Source organism: Loxodonta africana, chromosome 14 (genome assembly GCF_030014295.1).
Source record: "Loxodonta africana isolate mLoxAfr1 chromosome 14, mLoxAfr1.hap2, whole genome shotgun sequence".
Classification (NCBI taxonomy): Eukaryota; Metazoa; Chordata; class Mammalia; order Proboscidea; family Elephantidae; genus Loxodonta; species Loxodonta africana.
In genome coordinates this window covers 82,078,879-82,096,935 of record NC_087355.1, presented here as the reverse complement: position 1 = coordinate 82,096,935, position 18,057 = coordinate 82,078,879, and the positions used below count along the sequence as shown (strand labels likewise).

The 18,057-nt window shown below is 50.1% G+C and overlaps 1 protein-coding gene across 3 annotated transcripts in view; it reads left to right on the top strand.

The window, feature by feature from the left end:
- Positions 1–6,953: 6,953 nt before the first annotated feature.
- The window catches only part of NDRG1 (N-myc downstream regulated 1), a 56,589-nt gene continuing 45,485 nt past the window's right edge, over positions 6,954–18,057 (top strand). For all 3 annotated transcript variants that reach the window (XM_010588512.3, XM_010588513.3, XM_010588510.3), the window contains exon 1: positions 6,954–7,085. The gene's annotated coding sequence lies outside the window, so the exon portion shown is untranslated. The remainder of the gene's footprint in view (positions 7,086–18,057) is intronic.

Genomic DNA, 18,057 nt, shown 5'->3' with positions numbered 1-18,057 from the left:
TGAGGAAACAGAGACTATGTGCAGACAGCCATTTGGATGAGCCTGGGAGAAAAGGAGTGACAGGAATTGGGTGACAGTAACTGGAGGGGACCTGGGCCCAAGGGAGGACTGATTTTGGACGGCTTATTGATTGCGTGGAAAGCAGTGGTTGTTCATGGTAGAATTTTCTCCTTCCATGAGGGAGGCCCAGGCTCAATTTCCAGCAACTGCACCTCGGTCACAGCCACCGCCGGTTCGTCAGTGGAAGCCTGGGTGTTGCTATGATGCTGAACAGGTTTCAGTGGAACTTCCAAGCTAAGACAGACCAGGAATCAAGACCTGGTGATCTATTTCTGAAAATCAGCCATTGAAAACCCTATGGAGCACAGTTATACTCTGACACATGTGGGGTCGCCAGGAGTTGGAATTGATACAAGGGCAACTGGTTTTATGGACCTTAGAATATTTTATGATAAAATCTAGGTGTTGCTAAATAGAAATTTCCAGGGGACATTAGTCCAAAGAATCCACTCTCACCTTGTGGTGGGTTTGCAGCACATATGCACTTAACTAAGCAATTTCCCTTTTACACTGCTTTCCAAACTTAACCAAGCAAATTCAATTCCACTGCTGACCAGCGACAAAGAGAAATGATTGAATCAGCTCAGTGCAGTTGCCCCTACATTCAGCTTCAAGAGCTCTGCTGCCCCAGCGGCGGGAGCTGGGGGGTGTGGGTGTGCAACCAGCTCTCATTGCGTGGAGGTGGCCTCTCCATGGGACCAGCAACCTCCTTCCTGTGTGCACCCGCGATGGTACTGAAGTCAGGATTCTCTACAGCTTGGCCACCCTAAAGGCAAGAAAACTATCTCATCTAGTGCTCAATCCATTACTGAAGGCAACTCTGGCTGTGCTGACCTCCTGGGAGAACGTGGGTGGCCTCTAAAGGGTGCCTTCTCAGAGCTCCCCTGAGGTAATTGAGACACTGCCTCCATCTCCTTTTGCCCTGGTCTGGAACATCACCGCTCTCAGAACAGTCCACTGCATTGTTCGGATCCTTCTATTCTCCTCTCTATGCCTCTGGTGAGGAGCCCTGGTGGTACAGTGGTCAAGCACTCAGCTGCTAACCGAAAGGTCAGCTGTTCGAACCCACCAGCTGCTCCAAGGGAGAAAGATGTGGCAGTCTGCTTCGGTAAAGATTACACCCTTAGAAACCCTATGGGACAGCTCTAATCTGTCCTCCAGGGTCACTGTGAGTCGAAATTGACTAGATGGTAATGGGTTAATGCCTCTGGCACCGTCCTGCCCCTGCCCCAGGACTTGATCTTTGCTGTTTGTTTTCCAGAACGTTGGCGCTCCTAAGCACAAGCCTAGCCACCACTGGGTACCCCAGGCCTGGGCCCTTTGTGTCCTGCCCCAAAGGCTTCTTCAAAGGGATAGGAGAAGGCCTCCCCTGAAAAGTTCTCTCTGCAGCCCATTTGTTTTCCTCCTCCACACTTTTGACCTGGACTCTGCCTTTGGCAGATAGCAAACCACAGGTGCTCAATAGATGTTTATTGAAAGCCAAAATGAGAGAAGTATAGAAAAATGAATGTATCTGAGTGCTAGATGTGAGACGCTGACTAGACAACAGGAACACCCCTGAGGGTGAAAACTTTTAATTGAATTTTATTGGATTAAAAAATATTGTGGTAAAATATATTGCCCTAATCGTCTAGTGCTGCTATAACAGAAATGCCACAAGTGGATGGCTTTAACAAAGTTTATTTTCTCACAGTCCAGTAGGCTAGAAATCCAAATTCAGGGCATCAGCTCTAGAGGAAAGCTTTCTCTCTGTGTCAGCTCTGGGGGAAGGTCCATGTCATCAGTCTTGCCTTGGTCTTGGAGCATCTCAGTGCAGAAACCTCAGGTCTAAAGGACACGCTCTGCTCCCAGCACTGCTTTCTTGGTGGTATGAGGTACCCCATGTCTCTTTGCTCACTTGTCTCCTTTATATCTCAAAAGAGATCAGCTTAAGACACTACCTAATCTTGTAGACCTCATCAATATCATTGCCACTCATCCCATCATGCTTGGGACCATTACACAGGTCAGCGGAAGAGAGGAAGACCCTCAACGAGGTGGATTGACACAGTGGCTGCAACGATGAGCTTAAGCATAACCAGGACTGTAAGGATGGCTCCGGACAGGGCAGTGTTTCATTCTGTTGTGCATAGGGTCGCTATGAGTTGGAACCGACTCGACGGCACCTAACAACAACAACAACAATCCCAACTCATTACATCATAGTGATGGGATTTACAGCACATAGGGAAGTCACATCAGATGATGAAATGGTAGACAATCATACAAGCAAATCATGACCTAGCCAAGCTGACAGATATTTTTGGGGGACACAATTCAATCCATGACATATATGTAACAGAACGTATCAACCATGTTTAAGTGCGCAATTTAGTGGCATTAATAACATTCACACATGGTGCCACCATCACCACTATCTGTTTCCGGAAGTTTTTCATCGTCCCAGCCAGAAACTCGGTGTCCCTTCCGCAGTAACTCCCATTCTCTCCCCTCCCCAGCCCTCACCCCCAGTCCCTGGTAACTACTAATAAAGCTTTGTCTAGGGCTTCAAACTGGTTTCTGTGGTTCAAGCCCCTGCTGAGAATCTGTATTTCTGCCAAGTTCCCAGGCGATGCTAACGCTGCTGGTTAGGGACCAGGTCTGAGAGCCAATAGTAGAGCAGTGGTCCTCGAGGCTTATCACACATAAGAATCGTCTGGGCATCTTGTTCAATGTAGACTCTGATTCAGTATATCTGGGGTGGAAACGTGAAGTCTCAGCAGGGGTTCAAACCAGAACGAACTACTTCAAAGCCCTGCTCTTATCTATTCTTATATTTTATATAAGTGGGGTTAAACAATATCGGTCTTTTTTTGTTTCTGGCATTTCACTCAGCATAATGTCGTCGGGGGTCATCCATGTTGTAGCATCTATCGGAATTTCATTTCTCCTTATGGCTGAATAATATTCCGTCGGAAGTATATAACACATTTTGTTTACCCGCTTGTCATGGATTGAATTCTGTCCCCCCAGAATATGTGTCAACTTTGGTTAGGCCATGATTCCCAGTATTGTGTGGTTGTCCTCCATTTTGTGATTTTCCTATGTGTTATAAATCATAATCTCTGCCTGCGGTTAAAGAGGATTAGGGTGGGTTGTAACATCCTTGCTCAGGTCACATCCGTGATCCAATGTAAAGGGGGTTTCCCTGGGGTGTGGCCTTCATCACCTTGTATCTTACAAGAGATAAAAGGAAAGGGAAGCAAGCGGAGAGTTGCGGACCTCATACCACCCAGAAAGCAGTGCCAAGAGCACTGCATGGAGAAGCTTCTAGTTTGGGGGAAGATTGATAAGGCCAACAGAGAGAGAAAGCCTTCCGCTGGAGCTGATGCCCTGAATCTGGACTTTTAGTTTACTTTACTGTGAAGAAATAAATTTCTCTGTTAAAGCCATCCACTTGTGGTATTTCTGTTATAGCAGCACTAGGTCACTAGGACACCGTTCATCTGCTGATGGGCACTTGGGTTGTTTCTACCTTTCAGCTATTGTGAATAACGCTGCAATGAACATTGGTGTTCAAGTATCTGTCTGAGTCCCTGCTTTCATGTCTCAGGTATTTACCTAGGAGTGGAATTAATTGTTGGATCATACAATAACTCTATGTTTAACTTTTTGAGGAACCACCAAACTCTTTTCCATAGCGGTTGCACCATTTTACATTCCCATCAGCAAGGGATGAGGGTTCCAATTTCTCTGCATCCCCACCAACACTTGTTAGTTTCCGCATTTTTTCTGATAACAGCCATTCTAGAGGTGTGAGGTGGTTTTGATTTGCATTCCTAAGGATGCAAACTTTTTGCTCATTATTGTGTTTCTGGTGCGTAGAATAGTGCTTGCACACAGTAGGTGCTCAGTACAGTTATTGATGGAATTACCTTCTAGTTTTATGGTGTAGACACTGAGCTTCGAGGCTATGCCCCCAAGGAAAAGGACTTTGCCTTCTCTGCTACTTTGCCAATGGCTGGGTACAGCACCTGGCTCATAGTAGCAGCTCCATCAATATTTGTGGAATGACAGAATACGTAAGAGTCAGGCCCTATGGAGGCAAATAGATGCAAAGAGGAAAGCCAGGTGCCCCACCTGGAACAAAGCACAGGCTGGAGGAAGGTTTACCATTCAGCAGGAGGAGGGAGGGTGGAGGAGAAGCCCCTAAACCTACTCTGGGCCTGGCTTGGCAGGGGTCTGGGGATAATGACAGGAACCAAGCTTTGGGACTCAGACTTTCTTTGCTGATAAAATGATGTTCCTCTATTCCAGTGGTTTTCAACCCTGGTTGCACATTAGATGCACTTGGAGAGCATTTAAAAAAATCTCAATGCCTACTTGTTGTTGTCGTTGTTAGGTGCTGTCAAGTCAGTTCTGACTCTTAGCAGCCCTATGGACAACGGAACTAAACACCCCTTGGTCCTGCACCATCCTCAAGATCGTTATGCGTGAGCCCATTGTTGCAGTCACTGTGCCAACCCATCTCTTTGAGGGTCTTCCTCTTCTTTGCTTACCCTCCATTTGACCAAGCATGATGTCCTTCTCCAGGGACTGATCCCTCCTGACAACATGTCCAAAGTATGTGAGACGAAGTCTTGCCATGCTCGCTTCCAAGGAGCATTCTGGCTGTACTTCCTCCAAGACAGACTTGTTCGTTCTTTTGGCAGCCCATGGTATATTCAATACTCCTCACCAGCACCATAATTCAAAGGCATTAATTCTTCTTTGGTCTTCCTTATTCATTGTCTAGTTTTCCCAGGCATATAAGGTGATTGAAAACACCACGGCTTGGGTCAGGCACACCTTAGTCATTAAAGTGACATCTTTGCTTTTTAATACTTCGAAGAGGTCTCTTGCTGCAGATTTGCCCAATGCAATATGTATGATTTCTTGACTGCTGCCTGCATGAGTATTGATTGTGGATCCAAGTAAAATGAAATCCTTGACAACTTCAATCTTTTCTTCGTTTATCATGATGTTGCTTATTGGTTCAGTCGTGAGGCTTTTTGTTATCTTTATGTCGAGGTGTAATCCATGCTGAAGGTTGTAGCTGATCTTCATCAGTAAGTGCTTCAAGTCCTCTTCGCTTGCAGCAAGCAAAGTCGTGTCATCTGCATAACTTCGGTACAACGAAACATCTCTTGGGGTGAGTTTTCTCAGTTCAAAGATTTAGGGTCATGGTTTCCAGGGTCTGTCCAGTCAACTGGCCTCATACTGTTTTTAGAGCCTCTGCTTTACCTTCTAGTTCAGTGAGTAGAGCCTGGGATCTTAAAAGCTTGTGAGCGGTCATTCAGAATACAATTGTTCTCTATTAGCCCGGAACAGCAGAGGAAGAAGACCCAGGAAAGGGAGAAGGAAATGGACTGCAGGTCTAATTGCCTCCATGAGCTACTACCTCCATTGCCATGAGACCAAAAGAAATGGATGGTGCCCAGCTACCATTACAGGATGTTTTGATCAAAGACCCAGTAGATGGATCTTAACCCAAAAGAGGAAAAACGTGGAGCAGATTTTCAAGTTCTTGTTGAAACCAGACTTACTGTGCCCATAGGAACTAGGGGAATCCCCAAATCTATTGCCCCGCGATAATCTTTTGAGTCTTGAACGGAAACTATGAACCATGAAGTCATCTTTAAAACAAACCAGTTTAGCTCAACTAGTAACGAATGCTCCGCTTGAGCTGTGTGGTATCTTAAAAAATTACTTAGATGAGATCAAATTGACAACAGTAACTCTAAAACACAGAGGAGAAGTTTAGGGGAGAGAGGGTCTAAGTTAATGGTGGTGAAACAATATGGGAACAGTATGCCTAGAGATAGGGAGAAGATCAGACGACCGTAACCAGTGTCAATGAACTGTGCCTGCAGCAAATGTTGAATGGGTGTATGTTTTGTTCTGTACATATTCACCAAAAACAAAGAAAAACCTAGTGCCCAGTCAGTCTTTCTACCCTGAGATTTTGACTTACTTGGTCTGGGGAGGGACCCTGGCACCCATCTTTTTAGCAAAGTTCCACAGGGAATTCTAATGTGCAGTCAGCGTTGAGAGTTGCTGTTTTCTTTGGTCAGACAAGAACACATAGGCAATAATTAAACAAAACAAGGCAGCAGAGAGTGACAGCGCTAAGGTTGGAAAGAGTGCCTCGTGCAAGTTCTAGGTACTAGGAGAAGAAGGGGTTAGAATTCTCCCTTTCCAGCCGATGGGGGAGGAGAGCAGAATGCCAGGGCAGGAAAGGTAGGTGCCCTAGAACTGGGAAGGAGAAGGGTAGGTGCCCAGGCCTTAGGATGGCGGTGGAGAGCAGAGGGAACATAGGAGTGACAGGAGTGAAAATCGGAGAGCCAGGCGGCAGCAAAGGAGGCAGCCACGGGAAGGTAGATAAATGGGGCTCGGGCTAGACAGTGCGACCTGGAGGAAGTAGGGCAGTTGCCCAGAAGGGATGGCAGAGCGTGGCGCCATGGTCCTTTAGGAGAAGAAACTGAGGCGGAGAGACACACCGAAGTCCCGCTGCACACGTACGAGCTCCCATATGCACACACACAAGCACACAGATGCATTCTCAATTCACGCACGCTCCAGCAACGCGCACTCGGAGACCCCGAGCTCCCGGGCCAGGAGGGGGCTGCGGAGCCGAACCCCAGCCTTCCGGGAGCCCCTCCCAGCCGCGCCCCTGCAAAGGCTTGCGCAACAGGCGGCGGTGGCTCCGCCGGCGCGGGCTGCGCTCTACCCCAGCCCAGCCCTGCGCGCGGGCGGAGCGGGAGCCGAGCCCGGAGGAAGGGACCGGGAAGGGGTGGGTCTCCGCGAGGAGCGGGCCCGGGAGGGGCGAGGGCGAGGGCGGGGCCGCGGCGCCTATAAAGCCGCCCTCGGCGGGGACATAAACAAACCTCGTCTGGCTTGCCGCTCCGCCCGGGAGCGCACGCCCATCCTCGCGGTTTGACTTGGCTCTGCTGAGCGCCGCGCCGCCACCAGGCACCAGCTGCTTTGCCCTTCTCCCTCTGCCTTAGGTAAGCCGCCGCCCTCCTCCTCCCGGGCACGTCGAGAGGCGAGAGGGGTGCTGCTGGGGCGCCTGGGCGGTCCTGTGTGGCCCCACGGGCTCCCGGACGCGCCCCCCCGGAGCAGACTGTGAGGGCAACCCGGTGGCGCGGGCGCGGGCACCGCTGGCGTGGGGGTTTCGGTTGGGGAAGAGGAGATAAAGACAGAACCCTGTTCACCTTCACCTCAGCTGGGGTAGTGGGAGTGGAGAGCGGGCGGGGGACACCTGGATTCCGCTGCCCGGGCATACTCCCAGCACCACAGCTGGCGCCGCCGCCTGGGAGCGCGCTGGAAGTGGGGGTAGGAGGCAGGACGAGGGGTGTGTGAGTGAATGAGTGCCTGTGGTGGGGTGTAGCCCAGAGTATTGCGCCTGGGGAAGGGCAGATTGTGTGTGCGCGTGTGTGGATAGGGGTGGTTAGAGGTGAGTGGCGCTGGAGAAGGAGCTGGAGAAGGGGGCGTGGGTGTGTGTCTGGTTCCCAAACTGAGTGGGGAACGCGGGGATCTGAGGGGCGAGAGTTGATCCAGCCCCGAAGCCGGGGTGGGGTGTGTGTGTGCATGTGTATTAGGAGAGGGTCCGGGGTGTGTCACAGCCCGTGCCACACGAGCGGGAGCGACTGTCCGCGAGCGCCGCTGGGCAGGGTGTGTCCCTGAGGTGGCCCACGGTTGGAGCTGTGGCGGGCTGGACATATGGCCCTAACAAGAGGGGTGGTGAGCACATCTGGCGGCCCCTGCGCTGACTGGGGCTACGGACGGCGGATGGCGTCATTTTCACCTCTGCCCACTTTCCTTGCTTTCCTTCCCTCGCCTGCTTTCACGGCGGGCCTCTTCTGCCCTCCCCGGGGGAGAGCAGCCAGAATTGCTCGTCCATTCCTGAGAGAGGCGCTGCGGTCTCTGATTCAGCGTTCAGGAGGAGACTCTGGCAGGGTGTGTGGAATGCAGCCACCAAGCTCCTGGAGACAGACACTGTCCCTGCTTCTGTCAAATTAGCAGCTGAAGCTGGGATTGATTCCTTGCAGGATTTCTTCCCCTGCTGCTGGGGTCTATGCCCTGCCATCAGAGGCCCTTGTGGGTCAGGGCAGCACCCTTTCCATGGCTGGGCGGTTGGGGGCCTCCTGGTTTTGTAGTGCCCTTGAGTAACCTTTGCCCACAGACTTCCCCTGTCCTATTCGCGTGGTTCCTTTAAGTAACTGGTAACTATTTAAGTTTCAAAGGGAGTTCAGCCAGTGGCCACACTACACAGGAGGGCTTTAGCCTTCTCATAATGGCCCTCAGCCATACTTCACCTTCTCCTAAACCAAAAAAAAACCCAAACAAACCAGTTGCCCCTCAGTCGATTCTGACTCATGGGTATCACATGTGTGTCAGAGCAGAGCTACTCCATAGGGTTTTCTAAGCTGTGACCTTTTGGAAGCAGATCACCAGGTCTTTCTTCTGAAGTGCCTCTGGGTGGGTTTGAACTGCCAACCTTTTGGTTAGCAGCCGAGCACTTACTGTTAGCACCACCTAGGGACACCAACCTTCTCCTAAACCTAAAACCTAACTTTTGCCGTCAGGTCAATTCTGATTCATAGCGACTCTACGGGACAGAGTAGAACTGCCCCACAGGGTTTCCAAGTAGCAGCTGGTGGATCCCAACTGCTGACCTTTTGATTAGCAGCCTGAGCTCGTAACCACTGCAACACCAGGGCCCCAACCTTCTCCTAAGCCACTTCAAATGACCGTAAATCTGAATGGCTTTCTTACTATGAACATGCATCTTCAGGGCCAAAACCCCCACTCCGGCCTCCTCTTGTGTAGGCATTCTGGAGTCTTTACTGAGTTTCACAAACATGAATTGAAATAAGGAAGATACAGAGAGTAAGAAGCCCAGCACCTGCCCTCAAGTTGCTCACCGGCTGGTAGGGGAGATGGCAGATGAAGGTACAGACCATAGTGCTGGGTGGTAAGTGTAGGGCCAAGCAGACACCCAGGCCAGGGTGGCACGGGGTGGGGGCCCCAGAAGGCAGGAGGCAGAGAAGGGCCCAGAGAGTGATGAAACCAAAAACTAAACACCTGTTGTCTTCCAGTGGATTACAACCCATGGTGACCCTATGTGCGCTCAACTACTAACCAGGAAGCGCTTCCGCAACGGGAAGCGAGTCCAGGATTGCTAACCTCTTGGTCGGATCTCTTGGAATAGAATATAGACTCACACATGGACCTGGGCCAACCTCTTCCCGTTTTACAGATAGGAAACTGAGGTCCAGAGACAGGAAGCGGCCTGCCCAAGGCCTAGCTGGGACTAGAACTTGGTTCTCCAGAGTCCCTCTCCAGGGGTCTCTTGGCTGGGACCATAGGTGGTAAAAGGGATGCCAGGTCTTGACTTGGGCCCATCTGCTGTTGGAGGAGCCACAAGAAATAGCATCTTCACAAAGATCCTCGTGAGGAAACTTTCAAGGCAGAACGCGGGTGTCCCTCCCTCCCTCTCTCCCTCCTTTCTGTCTGTCTTTCTGTCTTTTAGTGTAAATCAGGTGTTCTCGAGAGATGAGCAGAATCAGTCTGATTCTAAAGGGTTCAGTGGTGGCAGCCCTCAGGGAGGCTGTGGACTGGCCGCAGGCTGCCCCCTCTAGGCCAGACCGCACATCTCAGGGAGCCGTGGTGCCAGAGAGCACCTCTGCAGGGACCTGGGAAGAAAGATTGCATTGTGTCTTGCAAATGGTCTGAGGCCGCAGTTCTTGGGACCCAACTCCAGAGAATCTCATCCAAGGCGTGCCTCAAGGCCTGAGGCCCTGCGCCTTGGAGAGGAAGCCAGGCTGATGAGTCAGCATTGAAGACTCTAGCCTCTAGCCTCTAGCCGGGAGCCCAGAGGACAGGGGGCTGGGCTCAGGCTGAGAAGGAGGACAGAAGAGAGACAAGGGAGGGGACATCTCTCTCTCTCTCTGGATCAGCTACTATTTCCCCTCATCTTCCTTTTTACGCTTGCAAAACCTCTGCCTGGGCTGAGTTCGCCCCATTGAGTGGATGAGCAAACTGAAGCTAGGGGAGTTTGGCCAGGCTTTGAACCAAGGCAAGTCGGACTTCAAAGCCTTTGTTCTTCTCCATGACAACATGTCGCGGTAACCAGAGAAATCAGGTTAAAGTGAAAGGTGCAGAAAGGCAATCAGGAGCTCCTTGCCTCAGTTTCCTCTTCTGTAGGATGAACATAATAGACACTCTGTGATTGGGGTATATAACTGCTAAATGAGTTAATCCGTGTAATAGAGCTGAGAACAGTGCCTGGCTCATGTGAAGCCCCATGTAGGCGTCTGCTGTTATTACTAGACATACTTTAGGCATCACAGAAGACATACTTAGGCATCTCCTCGCAATTCTTACTATCTCTCAGCCTGAACTCCCACACCCTCTTCTTTGTGATTGTTGAACTCTTCCTGTTTCTCCAGAAAGCCTCACTGGCTCTCCCCTGGGCCTGGAGGCTGGGCTGGCGGGTTTCTGCTTCCATGGTGCCCTCATTGGCTCTCACTGGGCTGTGATCATCTCTCCACTTGTCTGTTTCCCCTTCAGACATGAGTGCCTGGCACATGGAGTCCCTGGGTGGTACAAAGGTAACAGCACTCGGCTGCTAACCAAAAGTTTGGAGGTTTGAGTCAACCCAGAGGTGCCTTGGAAGAAAGGCCTAGCAATCTACTGAAAATCAGCCATTGAAAACTCTACGGAGCACAGTTCTACTCTGACGTGCATGAGGTCACCATTCGACAGAGTCAATTTGACAGCAAATGGCGTTTTTTTCTGCCTAGCATGTAGAATGTTCCCTTTTTTTTTTTTTTTAAACCTGGCACATAGTTGGCACTCAGTCAATGCTGGGCAAGAAAGAAACCACCTTTTATGAAGGAAATAACTTGCACCGTCTTGCGTAGGAGAGATTGGAGGGCCATCCCAGAGGGTGGAAGCAGCGAGACCATTTGGGGTAAGGGTCCTGTCAGCGTGCTGGGCACCGACCTTGAGGACAAAGAGTTCTGTATAAAAAGACTATTTCCGGGTTGTCTGGCAACACTGGCTCCGTTTGTATGATTTCAGCAAAGTATCTCACAGGTCATACTGCCTAGCTCATGCTTGTCCCTCAGATTCATAGAAAAATCTCTACCACCACCAGTGTCCTCCTTTGGACTTCCGGTTCCTGGGCTTCTCCCCCCAGAAGGTCTTCTCCTCTCTGCCAAAACCACTACCGGAACTCCCAAACATCCCGGAGAATCTACTGGAAGATTCGGGGTGTGGCACAGAGAAGGGGTGGGAGATGACTGGATGGTGGAGACCTTCGTCTCCCCACGACTGTGTTCCAGACACTCTGGCTGAACCCTGCTCCGGGCTCACACAGGCAGAAGTTCTGTGTCAGCTCCAGCCAGAACCCAGGAAAGGCGGCTTTGGCGTATCTGAGAGTGGGGCTAGGTTTTGTCTTCCCTGGTTATTCTTTTTGCATTCTTTTAGCATCAGACAACTCATTGAATGCCTACTGGGTGCCCGGCACTGGAGACTTTCAAGGAACTCCTAGTCCAATTATCTTCTCAGCACATGGGCATGGCTTTATTGGTTTTGATCATCAAGTTTTATTGATTTTGACTTTGAGAGTCTTGTTCTCGACTTCCCTTCCCCTGAACTGGGGAGCTTTTTTGGAGGTCTTTCAAGTCCCCTCATATTGTTTATGGGGTTGATTACATGAGAAAACATTTAGAATTAGGACTGCCCACTTCCTCATCATCCCCAGAGCTGCGAGTTTTAACAGGCCCCCAAAACATCAAGAGAACCTGCCAACTGCCTTGTAGCTTGACTTCAAAATCTCTTTGACAAAAAAACAAAAAAAGATTGTCCCCAGTATAGCAGGGGTGTCCAAGGTGTATCCTGAGGCTACTTTTCTTGAGGCCAGTCCAGAAATGGGACTGTTTTCTGGACCTTGCAGGGGTTGCTGTATTCAGGCGAGACACGGTACCAAACGGCAAAAGTACGCATTGACTTTTTTTTTTTTTTTTTTACCCCCTTTTAAATTCCGTTCTATAAAGAGTCCAGTGTGCTGGAAAGAACACCAGCTTTCATGTGGTTTTGAAGTCAGGCGTGTTGTGGAGGGGACAGAATCTGGGCCAGTTGCTGACAATAACAGTCGATGCTAAATGTGTCAACGTCCCCTTCTGGTCTCCCTTCTTTCTCTTTCACTCATGGACGCCGGGGGTCTATTGTCTGCCCTCCCCAAAGCTCCACACCTACCTCCACCTCAAAAGAGTGAATGTCACAGCTTTCGCTTGGCTAGGAGGATCTAGACATGTGGCCTTTGGGAAGTCAGTTTATTTATTTTGCTGTTGTTGTCATTGTTCAGGATATACACAGCAGAACATACACCAATTCAACAATTTCTACGTGTACAGTTCAGTGACATTGATTACGTTCTTTGAGTTGTACAACCATTCTCACTCTCCTTTTCCAGATTATTCCTCCTCCGTTAACATAAGCTCACCACCCCCTATGTTTCCTATCTAATCTTTCGAGTTGCTATTGTCAGTTTGATGCCATATGGATTTTAATAGAGCACAGTGTTCAAGGCAGACATTCTTTACTAGTTAAGCTAAACTATTGTTTGGTTTAAAGAAGACTTCAGAGGATATTTTTGGTTTAAGGTTTAAAGATTATCTCAGGGCAATAGTTTTGGGGGTTCATCCATGGCTCCAGAAAATCTAGAGTCCATGAGTATTTGAAATTCTGTTCTGCATTTCCCCCCTTTCGATTAGGATTCTTCCATAGAATCTTCCATGGAAGTGTTCAGTGATGGTAGCTGGGCACCATCCAGTTCTGGTCTCATGGCAAAGGAGGCAGTTTTTCCAGGAGGCAATTAGCCACACATTCCATTTCCTCCTATTCCTGGCTCCTCTTCCTGGGGAAGTCAGTTGTTTTGGAGCCTAGTGTTGCTCATCTATAAAATGAGATGGACGATAATAGTCACCCTCTCCCAGGGACCTCCTTGAGGAGCAAATGAAACAATGCAGTGAGCACTTTTTCAAAGTCCTGAATTTTGCATTTTAGGAAGGTACTTTAGGGGAGAATAAAAAACAGAGGTCCTTCTGAATGCTGTGAAGGGAGACTAGAAAAGTCTAAGATGCAGACTTTTCTAGAAAGTCTGAGTCTACTCCTGGTAGACTGCAAGGTGTAGGAAAAGCTCGTGACTCCCCCAGCTGATCACACACACATCAAAGCCTCAAGGTCACATGTAGCCCATCCTTAGAACAGCACTTGGTCACAGGGTGGAGGTAAGATTGAATTAACCTATGTCAGCTTGAAGCTTGTTGATTTGGGGGCACATCTCATAACCTCACTGGGCCTCAGTTTCCCCACCTGTCAGATGGTGACCATGATGGTGGCCAACCCTGGGGTTGCTGTGAAGCTCCAATTAAGTCCAGAGTTTGAAGCCCACGAAGCACTCAGTAGGTACCATAAAAGTTCCTGTTGCTGTTATTATCATCCTATGTCTGCGTAGGCTTCATTATAACCCACCTGTGGCCAGTCTTCCTGGGGCAGGAGAGTCCTGGAGCTCCCAGGCCATCCCATGGATGTTTCTCTCCTGGATACCTGCCCTCTGCCCTGTCCAGGGGTGCTCGCCCAAAGAATGTGCAGATGCGTCCTCACGGGTGGCTTTCGCTGAGTGGATTGCCAGAGCTGGAGGGAGGCTCTTGGCCTTACAGATGGAGGACTGAGGCTGGGAGAAGGCGAGGGACTCAGGCCAGGTCGCGGGGCCAATCCAGGCAGAGCTGAGCTGGGCGAGAGCTGTGGTAAGACCGCTGTGCCCACCGCCCAGTTGTCTTAGTGAAGCACTTCCCTGCCTGGATCCCCATCTGTCCTGAGCGTGTGGTAGACCATGTGATGTCCACAGAACACACGCAACTGTACATGTTTTACAGATGGGGAAACTGTGGCCCAGATGAGGAAATGACCTCATCAAAATCACAGAGCAAGAAAGAGGCAGGGTTCTCACGCCCTGGACTCCAAAGCCAGTGCTCCTGCCTCTGCAGCCAGGCTTTTTGGGAATGGTAGGCTCCGAGTGTCCCTACGCTCCCCCCATGACTGGTTAACAATTCTCAAGTAGCCTCGTATTGCTTAAGTCCCCGGGGCAATGTTCTTCCTTTCTCTCCCCAAATCCCGGTCTTGGCTTCCACTAGGATCCATAAGTTCCAGCAAATTGCTGACTGGCCTCCTGGGTCTGTTGAACCAGAAAGGCATTTGCCTAGCCCCTCTTTGGGCCTTTGTTACTTGTTGACTCATGTTGCAAATGGCGAGGAAGCCCCCCGGCATGGTGCCTTGATAGCTGAAAGCCCAGAGGCATTTGCTGAGCACCTCCTGTAAGACCCCTCCTTGCTGAGCATTCTGGGAAGAGCAGGGTAAACACCGACTGTGTCCTTAAAGATGTCCCCATGTCTCTGATTAAAGTGCACTGATTAATTAAGCAGCTACTGTTTGCCAGATTTTATGTTCCATATTTAATTTAAGCCCCTCTGCTGCTCTCTGGGAGCAGAAGTCATCATGCCCATTTTACAGATGAACTAACTGAACCTATGAGGTCAGTTAACTTGGTCAGGATTACAGAGCTGATAAATGGTAATGCCCAGGTCTGGCCCTCAAGTCTTCCCGCTAGCTCCTGGCTACCTCTCACTTCTCTGACATTGGTTTTCTTCCTGGGGAAGGTGGTAGAAAGGAAGAAGTGGGCATACAAAGCCATCCTGCAGCTGATGTTATGGCCTGGAGACCTGCTGATGCACTGAGCAGGATTTTAGCCGAAAAAGACCGGTCCAGACCCAATTCCTTGGCTGGAGGGACTTCTGTCTGTGCTTCCTGGAGAGCAACGGCAGACAGATGGGCAGCAGGCAGTCAGGAGTCAGACCCCAGGCTTCCTGCCCCGTCTGCTGTGTGTGGTCTTGACCTCATTCACCCCTTTGCTAAGTCATCTCTTTGGCCCTTTCTGGCCTTGACATTCTGGGACTTTCCACGAGGCAGCAGAGATGGGCAGGACTGGATTCTAGGCGGGTCCTCAAGCCCAGCGAGATGCCTGTTGAACTTGCTGACCAAGTGGGGCCGCGGTCAGCTAGAGGGGGTAACCCCCAGTGTAGGCTCTGGGCTGGGGCCTGGTGGCTGCGGGGGCACCAGCCAGAGCGCCGCAGACCAGATCCACTGCTGTTTGCCCCTTTCTCCCGGCTAAAGGAGATCACAAACACTTGTAAGGCAGCGTCTACTCCTGGAACTGCTTCCTAAAATGAGCCTTATGACCTTGGGGCTGTGAATTTGAATTTCATAGAAATAAATTTTTGAGGAACAGTGTGGTGAAGAAATAAGAGCGTGAGAATCTGACATCCCCATCCCGCTGCTCTGTCCTTGGCTGTCTGTGATCTCAGGATGGTTGTTCAAACCGTGGGGCGTCAGCCTGCTCCTGTGGTGGTGGTCCTTTGTGGACCTGCAGGCTGACCCCCAACAGGGCTAACAAGCACAGAAGCTTCCTCTGGCCTCTGCCTTTTCCAGTCTCTCAGCAAACTTCAGAGGCCGGGACGCTTAGCACATGCTTCTTGGTTTAGAGGAGAGTTAGCCCGTCTTGGCACTATTGCCATTTTGTGCGGATGATTCTTTGTCGTGGGGGCTACCCTGTGCATTGTAGGATGTTTAGCAACATCCCTGGCCTCTGCCCAGTAGATGCCACATCACCTCCTACAAGTCATGACAATCAAAAATGTCTCCAGATGTGGCCAACTGTCCTGTGGAGGTACAGAAAACAAAGCAAAAAAAGCAAAAAACGAACAAACAAAAAAACCCCAAAACAAAAACAAACCCATTACCATTGACTCCAGCTCCTCACAACCCTGTAGGACAGAGTAGTACTGCCCCGTAGGGTTTCCAAGGACCGGCTGGTGGATTCAAACTCCTGACCTTTTGGTTAGCAGCCTAACTCTTCACCACCACGCCACCAGGGCTCCTTTGGGGGGCACAGTTGCCCCCAGTTAAGAAATGCTGGGATAGTTCTTGGTAGCTTTATCTCTGGGCTTCCCCATGGCCCTGTATACACTGAGGGGCAGGGTAGATGAGCCCTCTCCAGCTTCAAAAACAATGATTCTCAAGTACTTGATATTTATGGACAACTTGCCATTTTTTGACCCATTGGTCTGGGAAGCTATGTTGCAGGAAAGGAAAAACCAGTGTGGGGTAATGAGGTTTCACCAGGGGTATGACAGACTCCGAATTCATTGTTTAGGAAACCGGTTAGGGCTGAAACGTAACTCTTCTCCGTTCTGAAGGAGGGTGAGCGAGCCGACGGGGGCTGCAGCTGCATTCTAAAGTCGTCATGGAATCTGGAAGCCACAGAGAATTGGCCAGGCCGAACTACCTCTTGGGTTCGAGTCCTTATAAATACAGAATTCTTTTCAGGGCATGATTTCATTCTGCGGTTTACTGATAATTTAAACAAAAAGAGTTGTTGTCAAGTCAGCCCTGACTCATGGCAACCCCATGGGTGTCAGAGGAGAACTGTGCTCAGTAGGGTTTTTAACGGCTGTTTTTTGGCAGTAGATCTCTTTCTTCTGAGGTGCATCTGGGTAGACTCCAGCCTCTGACCTTCTGGTCGGCAGCCAGGCGTGTTAACTGTTTGCACTGCCCAGGGACTCCAATAACTTAAAAGTGAATTTAAATCTTAAAAAAGCGAATTGCTTATTAAGCAAATTTCTTACTATTAGCATTGCTTATTAAGCTATGTCACACCTGTCCATCTATTCGGCAGGTGAATTGTGACCCGACTTTGCACCTGGTATAAGGCCAGGAGCTTGAGGTAGAGAAGAAAACAGGTCAGGTAAGCTACCTGCTCTGTGGTGCTTACAGGTGATGGGGGGCAGGGAGGACATGACTGAGGCCTCACAGCGGCAGAGCTCCAACTTTGCCGATCAGGGTGTTAAGAAGCCCTGTGAAACATGAAGTCCTTTCACTCCCAGCATGCAGGGTGGCAGTGCCAGGGCCCTGGGTTCTGGAAGCCTCCCTGGGCTGTGTAGGCGAGGTGTCCCACAGGCCAGGGTCTCGGGACCGTGAACATGCTGAATTAGCAAGGCCGACAGACCTCAGCTTTTCATGCCTCCTGCCTCCGAGCTGGCAGTTGCCCAGGAATGCTCACAAATATAAAATGGACTTTGTTTTTGGAATGTTCTGTAGCAGAAGCTCAAAGGGTACATAAAGGCATTCTTGTGAGACTGGGTATCTACTGGGGAAAGTGGTGCTGGGGCCCTAGACTAGAGCATCCCAGGGTAGAGCAACATCCGCCCATAGAATGCCATGTGTTGGCACTTGGGGTCCTTTGGGTTGGAGGTGGCCCCAGCTCTGCTGCTGACTGACATCTGAGAGCTATTTCCCAAGGTTCCTGTGGCTTCAGGGCATTGAGCTTCAGAGGACCACGAGCTGGGCTTGCAGAAGCTTGAGTGCTCTCTCTGGCCATTACATTTGAGGGACCTTTGGCAGCTCAAAGCCCTAGTTCCCATGTTGGAAAACAGCAGAGTGACAGTGCGATGACAAATAATTAGCATAAACCCCAAATCCCCATGTTTTCACTTCTCTATTTAGTTTTGACACCAGCCACCTATGCGGCAGTTCTTTTTCTGACTAGTCGCCTAGAGCTAGGTCAAGTTAAAAGGACACCGTCCTTCAGACTGCCAAATAGATGGATGCCAGCTGCAAGCTTCGGAGCTCTCCAGTCCTGGGCTCTCTGACTTCTGACTTATTGGTTACAGATTCAGGGGTTTCTCTCTGCTTCTTCAGGGTGCCACCTGCAAGCTCAGGCACCCCCACCCTGGGGCTCCCTCACTTTTGACCTCTGGCTCCCACTACTGCTTTGGGTTTCAGAATTTGCTGGCACAGCTCTCAGAACTGATAGAAAGTACTATACTTGTGATTACAGTTTTATTGATCAGA